Consider the following 10,118-nt stretch of genomic DNA (forward strand, 5'->3'; position numbering starts at 1 on the left):
CGAAAAGTTTACAGGTCTCATTCTCAGAACCTATCCAACCAAAATATTTGAAGAAATTCACAATGGTACATCTATGCAAAATCTAGTCGTCAATGTATTTCGACGCTATCTGCTCAAAAAGAATGAATAATAACATATTGCCTTGCTTTAGAAATTTACCCGAAAGCCCCCCTTAAACTCAACCTAGCTGTATATTTGTAGGCAATAATATAATACACAATTTTGGAAAGTCTGAAGAAAACAAAACAAAATTATGGTTTGTATTTTATGTGAGTTTATCGCAATTCTAGACGGTTATGAGGTCATCATTATATAAAGTAAACTCATACGAACGACGGAGTTGAAATTTGAAAGTACATATATCAAGGAATATTTCGAATTTTTAGCTATGGACGAATGGAAAAACGTGCATAAAAAGTTTCTCACTCAAGATGAACACAAAACCTTTATACTTGAAACAGTCGACTTCCGGTATTTCGACCTGTTTCTTAAATAAATCAAATGATGAGGATAAAAAAAGAAGCTGCAATATGTTATATTCACGTAGCATTCTTGTCACAGGGGGGTAAAATTAGCATAAGAGCTCCATCAGAGGAACCTCAAAAAGTTAGCATGGCAGACGTCATATGGAGAGTCCCGAAATTGTATTTCAAAGCTTAATCACTTGTCCATTAGACGTTGCACGGTCTCAGTTGGAAAACCAGCCTCGTCTACTTATACAGGGTGCGGCAGCATAACTTCCTTTTTTCAAAACTCAATAAAAACTATTGTATGCATCGGAAAATATTTATTTATTTTTTATAATGTAGGTACACGTCTAAAGTTTTTATTTACATTGTTTTGAAGATCAAATCTGTTAGGTGACGTCCCCCATTCTCCATACATTGCGTAAACCGATTTCTGGCGTTTGTCATGACTCTTGTTAGCATAGCAGGTGTTATGTTGGCAATTTCTTCTTGGATGTTGGTCTTCAAATCTTGTAGGGTTCTTGTACGGTTCACATAAACACGGGATTTCAAAAAACCCCATAGAAAAAAATCACAAGGGGACAGATCGGGAGAGCGTGCCGGCCATTCCAAATCGCCTCTAATTGAGATAAGGCGCTCTGGAAAGTGTTCCCTCTAAACAGCCATCGATGCTCTTGAAGTGTATGCTGTTGCACCGTCTTGTTGGAACCAAGTGTCCCCCAAATCCAAATTTTCTAGCCGTGGGAAAAAAAAATTCTGTAGCATGTTTACATACCGGTCCGAATTCACTGTCACTGTAACCTCATTTTCCTCAAAAAACCAGGGTTTGTTAACCGACCCACACAAATGAAAATGGGCTTCATTACTAAAAAAAACAATAGCACCCTCGGGAACGACATCAAGAAGAAGCTCACACGCGTTCATCCGAGAATTGAAGTCACGGTCTGAAAGTTCCTGCACTATCGCCATCTTATAGGGATGAAGATGAAGATCATCACGAAGAATTCTTCTCACAGAACGATCGGATAGTCCAAGGGCAGATGCGTGTTTGCGCGCAGAACGCCGTGGCGATCGCAACATTGACGCTCTCACTGCTTCAATGTTCTCAGGTGATCTAACGGGCCGAGGGACTCCAGGTGTTCCTTTTGTGGCACTTGCAGTTTGTCTGAATGTAGTGACCCATGTAACAATTGATTTGCGGTCTGGGACGGGAGCCAACGGGGCTAAATTAAAGCGATTCCGAAATGCACGCTGTGTTGCAATAACCGAACATCCGCTTGAAAAGTAAACCTCAACGGCAAAGGCACGCTCCTCACTAATCCAATGCATGATGGCGACTAAACCGTGTCGGGACAAAACTTTACAGTATCCCCTCTTGAACGAGACCACTAGTGTTCCGCTGTGACACCAACTAACTGAGTGGCGCGCATTTTAAAAAAGGAAGTTATGCTACATGCTACATGCACACCCTGTATTATGTCAGTGTTATTGGCAGGTCGTTCATGACACATGAACAATTTACAAGAAGGATTTCAACTGTTGCGGCTGGCAAAGCCGAAACTAAGTCCGCAGAAATGGCTAAAAGTTTATTCTGAGAAAGAACCATGCATCGCTAAAATGGTTGCTTCACTTCAAAAAGCGAAGGCCAAGTCGCACGGTCCCGCAGACCATGTTTCCAGAATTATAGTTACTGTTTTCCTCTAGGGAAGAGGCGGTTACTAACCGCGAACCCAAATGATGGATGGAATCCTCATGACCCAGCAAGATGATCTCGATATATCGCCAATAATCGACTGGAAAAGGGAAAGGCCTCAATGGAAAGATATGTCGGGACGAAGCGAAGTCCTGAAAAGCTACTGTGATCAATAGAAGTCCCTTTAACTGGATGACGATTAAAACGGACCGTCGCATGTAATGCAACAGTACAACATTTCGGCCCGTTTCTGGAATCTGAACACGGCAATATGTACTTGTTGATTATCATGGATTGCTTCAGCAAAAGACCAGAAGCTTATGCCATTGCAAACCAAGAGACTACCGCCAATGCCGGCCAGTTGATTACGAATCGGGTTACCAGATTTGGGTTCCTCGGGAATTACATCCCCGTCATGGAAGAAACTTTGAATCCGACATCTTCAGACGAATGTGCAAGGCACTGGGGATTTATGAAACCAGGACAACACCATTACACCCACAATCGGACCGAATGGTTGAACGATTCAACAGGACTTTGAATGTGAGTCTATCTAAATTGGTCAGCAAAGGACAACGAGACTGGAACCTGCACACACCGCTGATTTTTGATGGCCTACAAAACTTCAATGCATGCGGCAACTGGAGAAACACCATTCAGAATTCTTTTTGGTAAAAATATCCGAATTCCTGGCGGCCTCATGTTTGGACCACCACCACAGCAGACGATAGATGCACGGTAACTGGGAAGTTCCCAGTGTAAAAATCACAAGACTAAATTACATCGTATACCGGGTTCAAGCTTTGGACAAAAATAAAGATTGTGCAATTGGATTGATTGGCAAAATATCAAAGTAGCGCTGCGGAGCGGACAAAGTCAGTTCGGGGCGAACAAGAAATAAGGAAGGTGTAGTGTTGCGAATTTCCCCATATCGGAAACCAACTGTCAAAATAAGCCTATATGAGAATGTCAAAAATACATCAAGTTCTAGATATTGAAAATAATGAAGGAGTGCGAATTTTTACGAAAACTTCCCTTTAATCCTGGCGCACGACAACATATTTTAAACTTATTGGTCCTAATCAGTGCAAGCGGAAATTGATTATTTATTCTATTAAGTATTCCGGCGCGTAAACAATTTAACCAAATTCTATTTCTTGAGAAAGACATCTGTCACTTATTTTAGTCGTTCATGTGACTTTTATTTCTAAACATACCAAATTGTTTTTAAATATACATCCTCCTATATAATTGCCCAGATTTTTGACAGGCCCTTACAAGAAAAACCCTTGAAAATGATTAATTATTCACCTCGAAGGCGTAAGTAGCCCACATTCTATATTCAAATTATACCTTGACGACTGAATTTCAAGCATGTTATATCGACGTTTCCATTCGTGGTAATTATGTACACTATCGCCAGAAGAAATCGAAGGAATAAAATCATTTTCTACCAATTTCGAAAGCGAATAGCGAAATTAGATGTATATATTTATATTGTATGCATAATACGGTCATTGCTCCGAAAAGGTAATCGAAATTTATTTACGGGAATTACAAATTATAACGTAACACTTGTAATAACATAGATCTAAGTATTCTAGTGATAAATCTATTACATATTCATAAATTTATTATCATAATCAGCAAATAAATATTTCCAATTTAGATACAAAATTTAGATACAAATTGAGATCCAAGGAATCATTTTCAAATGCCGCAAAGTTGACTTCATCTAACAGTTTTGGAATTTAGATTTGAAAGGAAGCCATAACGTAACCCTCATACATATATCATGAGTATTATCTATGAGATAACCGCATAATATACAAACTTGTTTCATCATGATAATGCATAATATATCAACTATCTAAAGTTAAATTCGTAAGTCACCAAGGATTCTCATATACATACATATATGCCGAAACCTCCGGCATGTTTTTAAACTGTTTGGAGGACTTTCTAGCCCACATCCTACGAGAATGATGAAAGTTACTTCAACCTTGGAAATGCCTTCAGGGATATTATCCCCACTTAAGTTATAACATCATTTTCAAACAAACTGTATTGTCTACAAATGCCGCCTAAGTCAACACCATCGTCAAAATAAATAAATAAGCGAACATCATAGCTCCTTCACCCTTTCAATTGCTTGTCGTAATATTTTGTATTCAATCCACGTTTGCTACCTTTCCGGTCTTCCTGAAAAGCACTCTAGTAAGGCCATTATCTGAAGACTATTGGAGGCAATGAAAGAAAAGCGAAGTAGAACTCATCCAGCCAATTCATGTCGGAGCTATATCTTCTCTTTACAGAATATTACATTCTCCACCCCCATTCCGACTTTCGCATTTCTAGTAAATGAGCCGCATTCAGCAACACATTTACGGTATTTCAACTTGCCACTTGGCATGTCTGCTGTATATTTGTCAGAATATGCAAACCATATATCTTACCAATAAGCTTTGTCGTTTCACTATGCAAGCAGCAACAGTCAGGGTAATGGCATTGCTACGAGCCATGCTTTCAGGAGTGGAAGCAACGAGTTGGACAGATATTTGTTGGTCCCCAACTTCAGAAAGTCCAGAGTAGTTTGTGAATAATTGGTACGCTTACTCAAAGTCTAGCACAATTTTCAACACAAAGTAGGTCTCTAGTTACCTGCTGCTCCCTTACTTTCGCTTTGAGTTTATTGCTCCTCTGGTGTCTTCTTAAGGACACTGCACTGAAAGCAGCATCTGCATGCAGCACAAAGAAAACTCAACTTTTCAAATCAACTCGTCAACACTATGACCACGCACTTCTAACTTCTGATCCTTAGGTACATATGCAAGCAGAAAGCGTGCTTCTCCCAGCAAGGATATGAAGTACAAAAGACACACAACTCTGTTAAGCACTTGCTCACTTTTTCACTTTACTTAATCACGAAAAATGCTTGAATGTTGGATATGTTTACTCATAACTAAGACTAACCAGGAGCATCAGGTTTTAGACCTTCCCGGAATGCAGAAACCCGTTTATACTCAACAACTCTTTGAAACATAATATCCTCGCCCTAGTTACTTACTGAATGCTGAAATGTTGAGTTCTTCGGTATATAGCCATCATAGAGCCCACATTGAGGCGAAGCACAACAACAACATTGCCATTAACTCCCGCTATCTGTAGGGAGAGGAAGGAAAGGACATGCGCGTGATCATGTCTCCTCAGCTCTCGATATAACTCCTTGTAAGCTTCCAGTTTCCTTTATCTATAATGTTAGCTTCCTAAAATTCCTAGCGGCAGACCATTAAACGGAAGCTCTACAAGTTTAACATTTGCGCTTAAAAAATTCGCTACCCAACTTTCTGTTGGCGTTGATGGAATAGGAAAATATTAAATCCTGATAATGATAAAGGAATAAAAATTTCTGCAAGATGGCAGAATAGATACTTAGATTATGGGAAAAAAGACGTTAAAGCTGAAGAGAGCATAATTGAAATGAAGTGTGTGGATATTTAAGATATTGCTGACAACTTAAGTATATTCTACATTATCCTGTTTGAATATATCCTGACGCATTTCTACCTTTTAAACAACAAATACCTGGTCATACCCCAACAAAACTTCTATTATTACCGGTAAAAGGTCAGTGATTCTGAGTAATTAAAGGGAATTTCCCACTTTAACGTGTCCTGTCTACTACAATTTCACCTAACTATCTGCTTCCACACAAAACAAAAGAACTTTCATGAGGAAACCAAGAAAGCTTTTCCTGCAATTTCCATAATCATCTTCCAAAATTGAGCACATAAATTGTGTTTTCTGTCGCACTTGAATCGCGTTACCATAGGCAGATACATACCGAGTATATACAATATGTACCGGCATACATATGTATGAGCAAACATATAAAGCCGCAAGAGAACTAACTCATATTTAAGGCAATCTCCGAATAGATTTAAGGACCACGTATATCCGACTCACCATGCAAAACTCAAGTGAGAAAGCCAGAAACGTTGAAGGAAGTCAAACAATGGGAACAGGAGTCAAATCAGAGCACGTGCTAACTGTCGTAAATGTCTGCAACTTGATGGAATTTTTATTTGTTCCCCCATTCCTGCAAGTCAGATCCCATCAACCAGATGTCAGCTTTGGCTTCTTCATGATAGCATTGAGTAGGTGGAAAATAGGTACAAGCTGGCATTTGTAGCAAACGATTGCAGGCAGGAAGCACTTTAAATTCCGAAATGCAGGATGCAATTATTAGTGCAAACAGAAAAGGAAATAATTCACCTGTGGAACAATGCATCCGGGGTAATAATTACGAGAAGTCATACAACTTGTTGGAAACTCTCCTCTACTCCATCTTCAATTCAGGCAATAAAAAAGTTCCACCGTTGCTACAAAGGAATCCCATTACCTGCACCCCGAAATTCGCATCAAAGCAACGAAAATTGAAGTTTTTGAATTTAGCCAGAAATCCGCCAGTTTCAGGAACATCAATTTACAGCGAAATAGGACATGCATGTAACGTGCACCCTTATGTGAGCACGAACGATTGAATTTGCTGGAACGCCAGCAAACGCACGAAATAGACGAAATGATTGCATCAGCGAAATACAACATCCCTTGACAATCTACATACTCCAGAAGGATACGCTTCCATTGAGTAAGCTGATGACCTGGTAAAGTAACTTCCAGTTCAATTTGAACGGAAAACGAAAATTCCCACCTGAAATTTTCAGAATAGCTGAAAGGACGAAAAATTTATTTTTTTTCTTAATTTAGATAACTAACATATGTAGCTTATTCCGGAGGACTAAGGAAGAACGTAGGAATTTTATGAAATATTCCACTTGATAACGAGAATTCATTGAAGCTCTCAGGTTTTCTGACATTCAAGTAATTCATGACCTTTAGCGTTGAGATGAAAGAAAGGTTACGAATATATTTTTAGAGGAGGAAGAATAACAAGATAAGAAAGGCTTGGATGAATCTTTCGTCCTTAAAATATCACATAAAAAATCGTATGACATTTATATGACTGACTATCATTAAAACTTGAAAAATTAGCCCTTCTGCAAAGTATAGGCAAGAATAGAACCGTTGTCCTTTTGCCCATAATTTAGGATACTTCCGCTGCCTAAATATACTTGCATACCTCCAAGAGTACCTGCATCGATAAAATTCCCCTTTCGTAACTGTAGCAGATCATTGTAGAGTCCGTTGCATCTCGGCATCATCGTCCTTTAGCTCTCTGTGTTCAGTGACAAGCAAATGAGAGAGTCATTTCTTTGCATATAGCATATTTTGATTTTGCTTTCCTAACTCCCTTCAACACCTCAAGGTGGAGGAGGGGATGCTATCAATTCTGTATTTACCATCTCGACATTCACTCATTTTAATATATTTATTCAAAAATGATCATTTAATTTTCCTTTCTCACAACTTTTCCTACAAAACCCTATCACCTTTTTAAATTCCCACGAAACCCTAAAATTCATTTGAACATTTCAAGTTGAATATGACAAACTTTCAAACCCCACGTTATTTTTGTTTATCCATCATTCTAAATTGTGTTGCATATTACGAAATGCAATTTTAACGCTTGTTTCTGGCCAAAGCTAAACATTGCACATGCGTATGTTGAAATTTTGTTGAATCACTGTCAGGTCAGAAAAACCGTTTACTGTAATATGGGATAAGAGTGCAGCTGAGGAGCATAAAATGGAGTGGTACCTATTTTAATGTTTTTTTAAGATTATTTATTTGAGTATCTCGAGTGAGCCCTTTCTTTCTTTCAAACCTTCTTCAGCCTTTGCCCCGTTCACAAGCGGGGTCGGCTCGTTGTGATCGGCTTCGCCATTTGGCTCTATCGAATGCCTGATCTGGGTGCAATCTCGAGGCTTTCCAATCCCCATCCAGCGTATCAAGCCACCGTTGCTTAGGTCTGCCTTTTGGTCATTTACCATCAACTTCGATGTTCAGACCAATCTTGGCAAGTGAATTCTCGTTTGCACGAATTGCGTGACCATACCATCGAAGACGCCTCTCTCGCAACTTTTCCACGATCGGTGCAACCCCATAACGATCGCGGATATCCTCATTTCGGGTGTGATCTAAACGTGTGACGCCACTAGTCCAACGTAGCGTCTTCATCTCCATTACCGCAAGACGCCGTTCATTGTATTTTATAGTCGGCCAACACTCAGAACCATAGAGAGCGACTGGACGGACGACATTGCGGTAAATTTTAGATTTGAGACGTTCGTTGATACGTCGATCACAAAGGACACCAGTTGCGGAACGCCACTTCATCCAGGTTGCGTTAATGTGTGAAGCAATTTCATAACGCAGTTCTCCATTGGCTGATAACGTTGACCCGAGGTATTTAAATCGCTCAGTTTTGGGCAGATCACTGCCACTGACAGTGATTGTGCCTGTTTCATGGGGATTGGTCGTCAAAAATTCAGTTTTGTTTAAATTCAATCTGAGACCGTGTTGCATGAGGCGATCATTCCATTTTCGAACAAGTTGCTCGAGATCATTTTTGCTATCAGATGCTAGTAAAACATCATCTGCATAAAGCAGTGTGTAGGGCGCTGGACGTTGGATATCCCGTGTGACAGTGCCCATAACAAGGACAAAGAGGAGTGGTGAGAGGGCACTTCCTTGATGAACTCCAACAGAGACACGAAGAGGTTTTGATACACCCGCCATACTTCGAACTTTACTTTTCGGATCGTGGTAGAGCAATTGAATCCAGCGCACGAGTTCTTCTGGCACGAAGTGTTGTCGTAAAGCATACCAGATGAGTTCGTGTGGTACACGGTCAAACGCTTTCTCTAGATCCAGAAAGGCAATGTAAAGAGGGCGATGCTTCTCACGGTGTTTCTCCATGAGTAACCGCGCAGCGTGTATTGCGTCAGTAGTTCCGCAGTTCTTGACAAATCCGGCTTGATTCACGGTTATTTCAACGATTTCGCGAATACGGTTGTCAAGAATGCGTTCAAAAACCTTCATGGTATGGGAAAGTAACCGGATCGGACGGTAATTTGAATATTCTGCTGGACTACCTTTCTTTTTCCATATTGGAACAGTGGTACTTTCTTGCCAGGCAGATGGTCTTCTTCCTTCCTGAATAACTCGGTTAAAGAATTCACTGAGCCATAGTGTTGGGTCCCAGCTCTTCGCTTTCCAGAGCTCAGATGCGATGTCGTCAGGTGCTGTTGCTTTCCCCGATTTCATTTGTTTTATTGCCTCCTCGACTTCAGTTGCGCTGACTGGTGGAACTGCTCCAAATGTCGGCAATTATTGTGGAAGTAGAGGATGAGCAAATTCTTCAGTTGAAATCTGTTCGAAGTATTCTCGCCATCTATCCGTTGCGGCTCGACGGTTGGTAAGCAAAGTACCGTTCTTGTCATTAACACAACAGAAGTGTTCGATATCCTGTGTGCGTTCATCACGGCTTTTAGCAAGTCGATACAGATCTCTCTCGCCATCCCGAGTGTCCAGTTTATCGTAAAGATTTTTGAAATGGTTCGCTCGGGTGACAGCGACCGCTTTCTTTGCTTCCCTGGTTGGCATTCTTATAAATTTGCCAATTAGCAGGTGTTTTATCGTCGAGAAATTTCTGGTAGAGGCGTTTCTTTTCACGGACCTTCATTTCAACATCATCATTCCAAAGACAAGTATCCCGGTTGATGTACCGCTTACCCGGCTTGGTGACCCCGAGGGTTGCAGAGGCCGCTTTGTGAATCGTGTCTTTCATTGGGTTCCATGATTCTTCCACATTCGTAATGGTTGGCAATCGTAAGAGTGAGACCGTTTCTTCTTTCTTCTCACCAAATCGCCACCATTTAATGTGCGGCGAGCCAGTGCGTTCCTCACGCTGTTTTATCGGTGGCTTAATTCGCAGGACGGCAATCAACGGCCGATGTTGAGGTGCGATGGTCTCATAGGGAACGACTTTGCAA

The 10,118-nt window shown here is 40.5% G+C and overlaps 1 protein-coding gene across 1 annotated transcript in view; it reads right to left on the bottom strand.

Moving 5' to 3' along the window:
- Positions 1–5,206, bottom strand: part of LOC119649002 (dexamethasone-induced Ras-related protein 1) — a 192,561-nt gene extending 187,355 nt beyond the window's left edge. The window contains exon 1 of the mRNA XM_038050944.1: positions 4,822–5,206. The gene's annotated coding sequence lies outside the window, so the exon portion shown is untranslated. The remainder of the gene's footprint in view (positions 1–4,821) is intronic.
- Positions 5,207–10,118: the final 4,912 nt, after the last annotated feature.

Source organism: Hermetia illucens, chromosome 2, assembly GCF_905115235.1.
Source record: "Hermetia illucens chromosome 2, iHerIll2.2.curated.20191125, whole genome shotgun sequence".
NCBI lineage: Eukaryota > Metazoa > Arthropoda > Insecta > Diptera > Stratiomyidae > Hermetia > Hermetia illucens.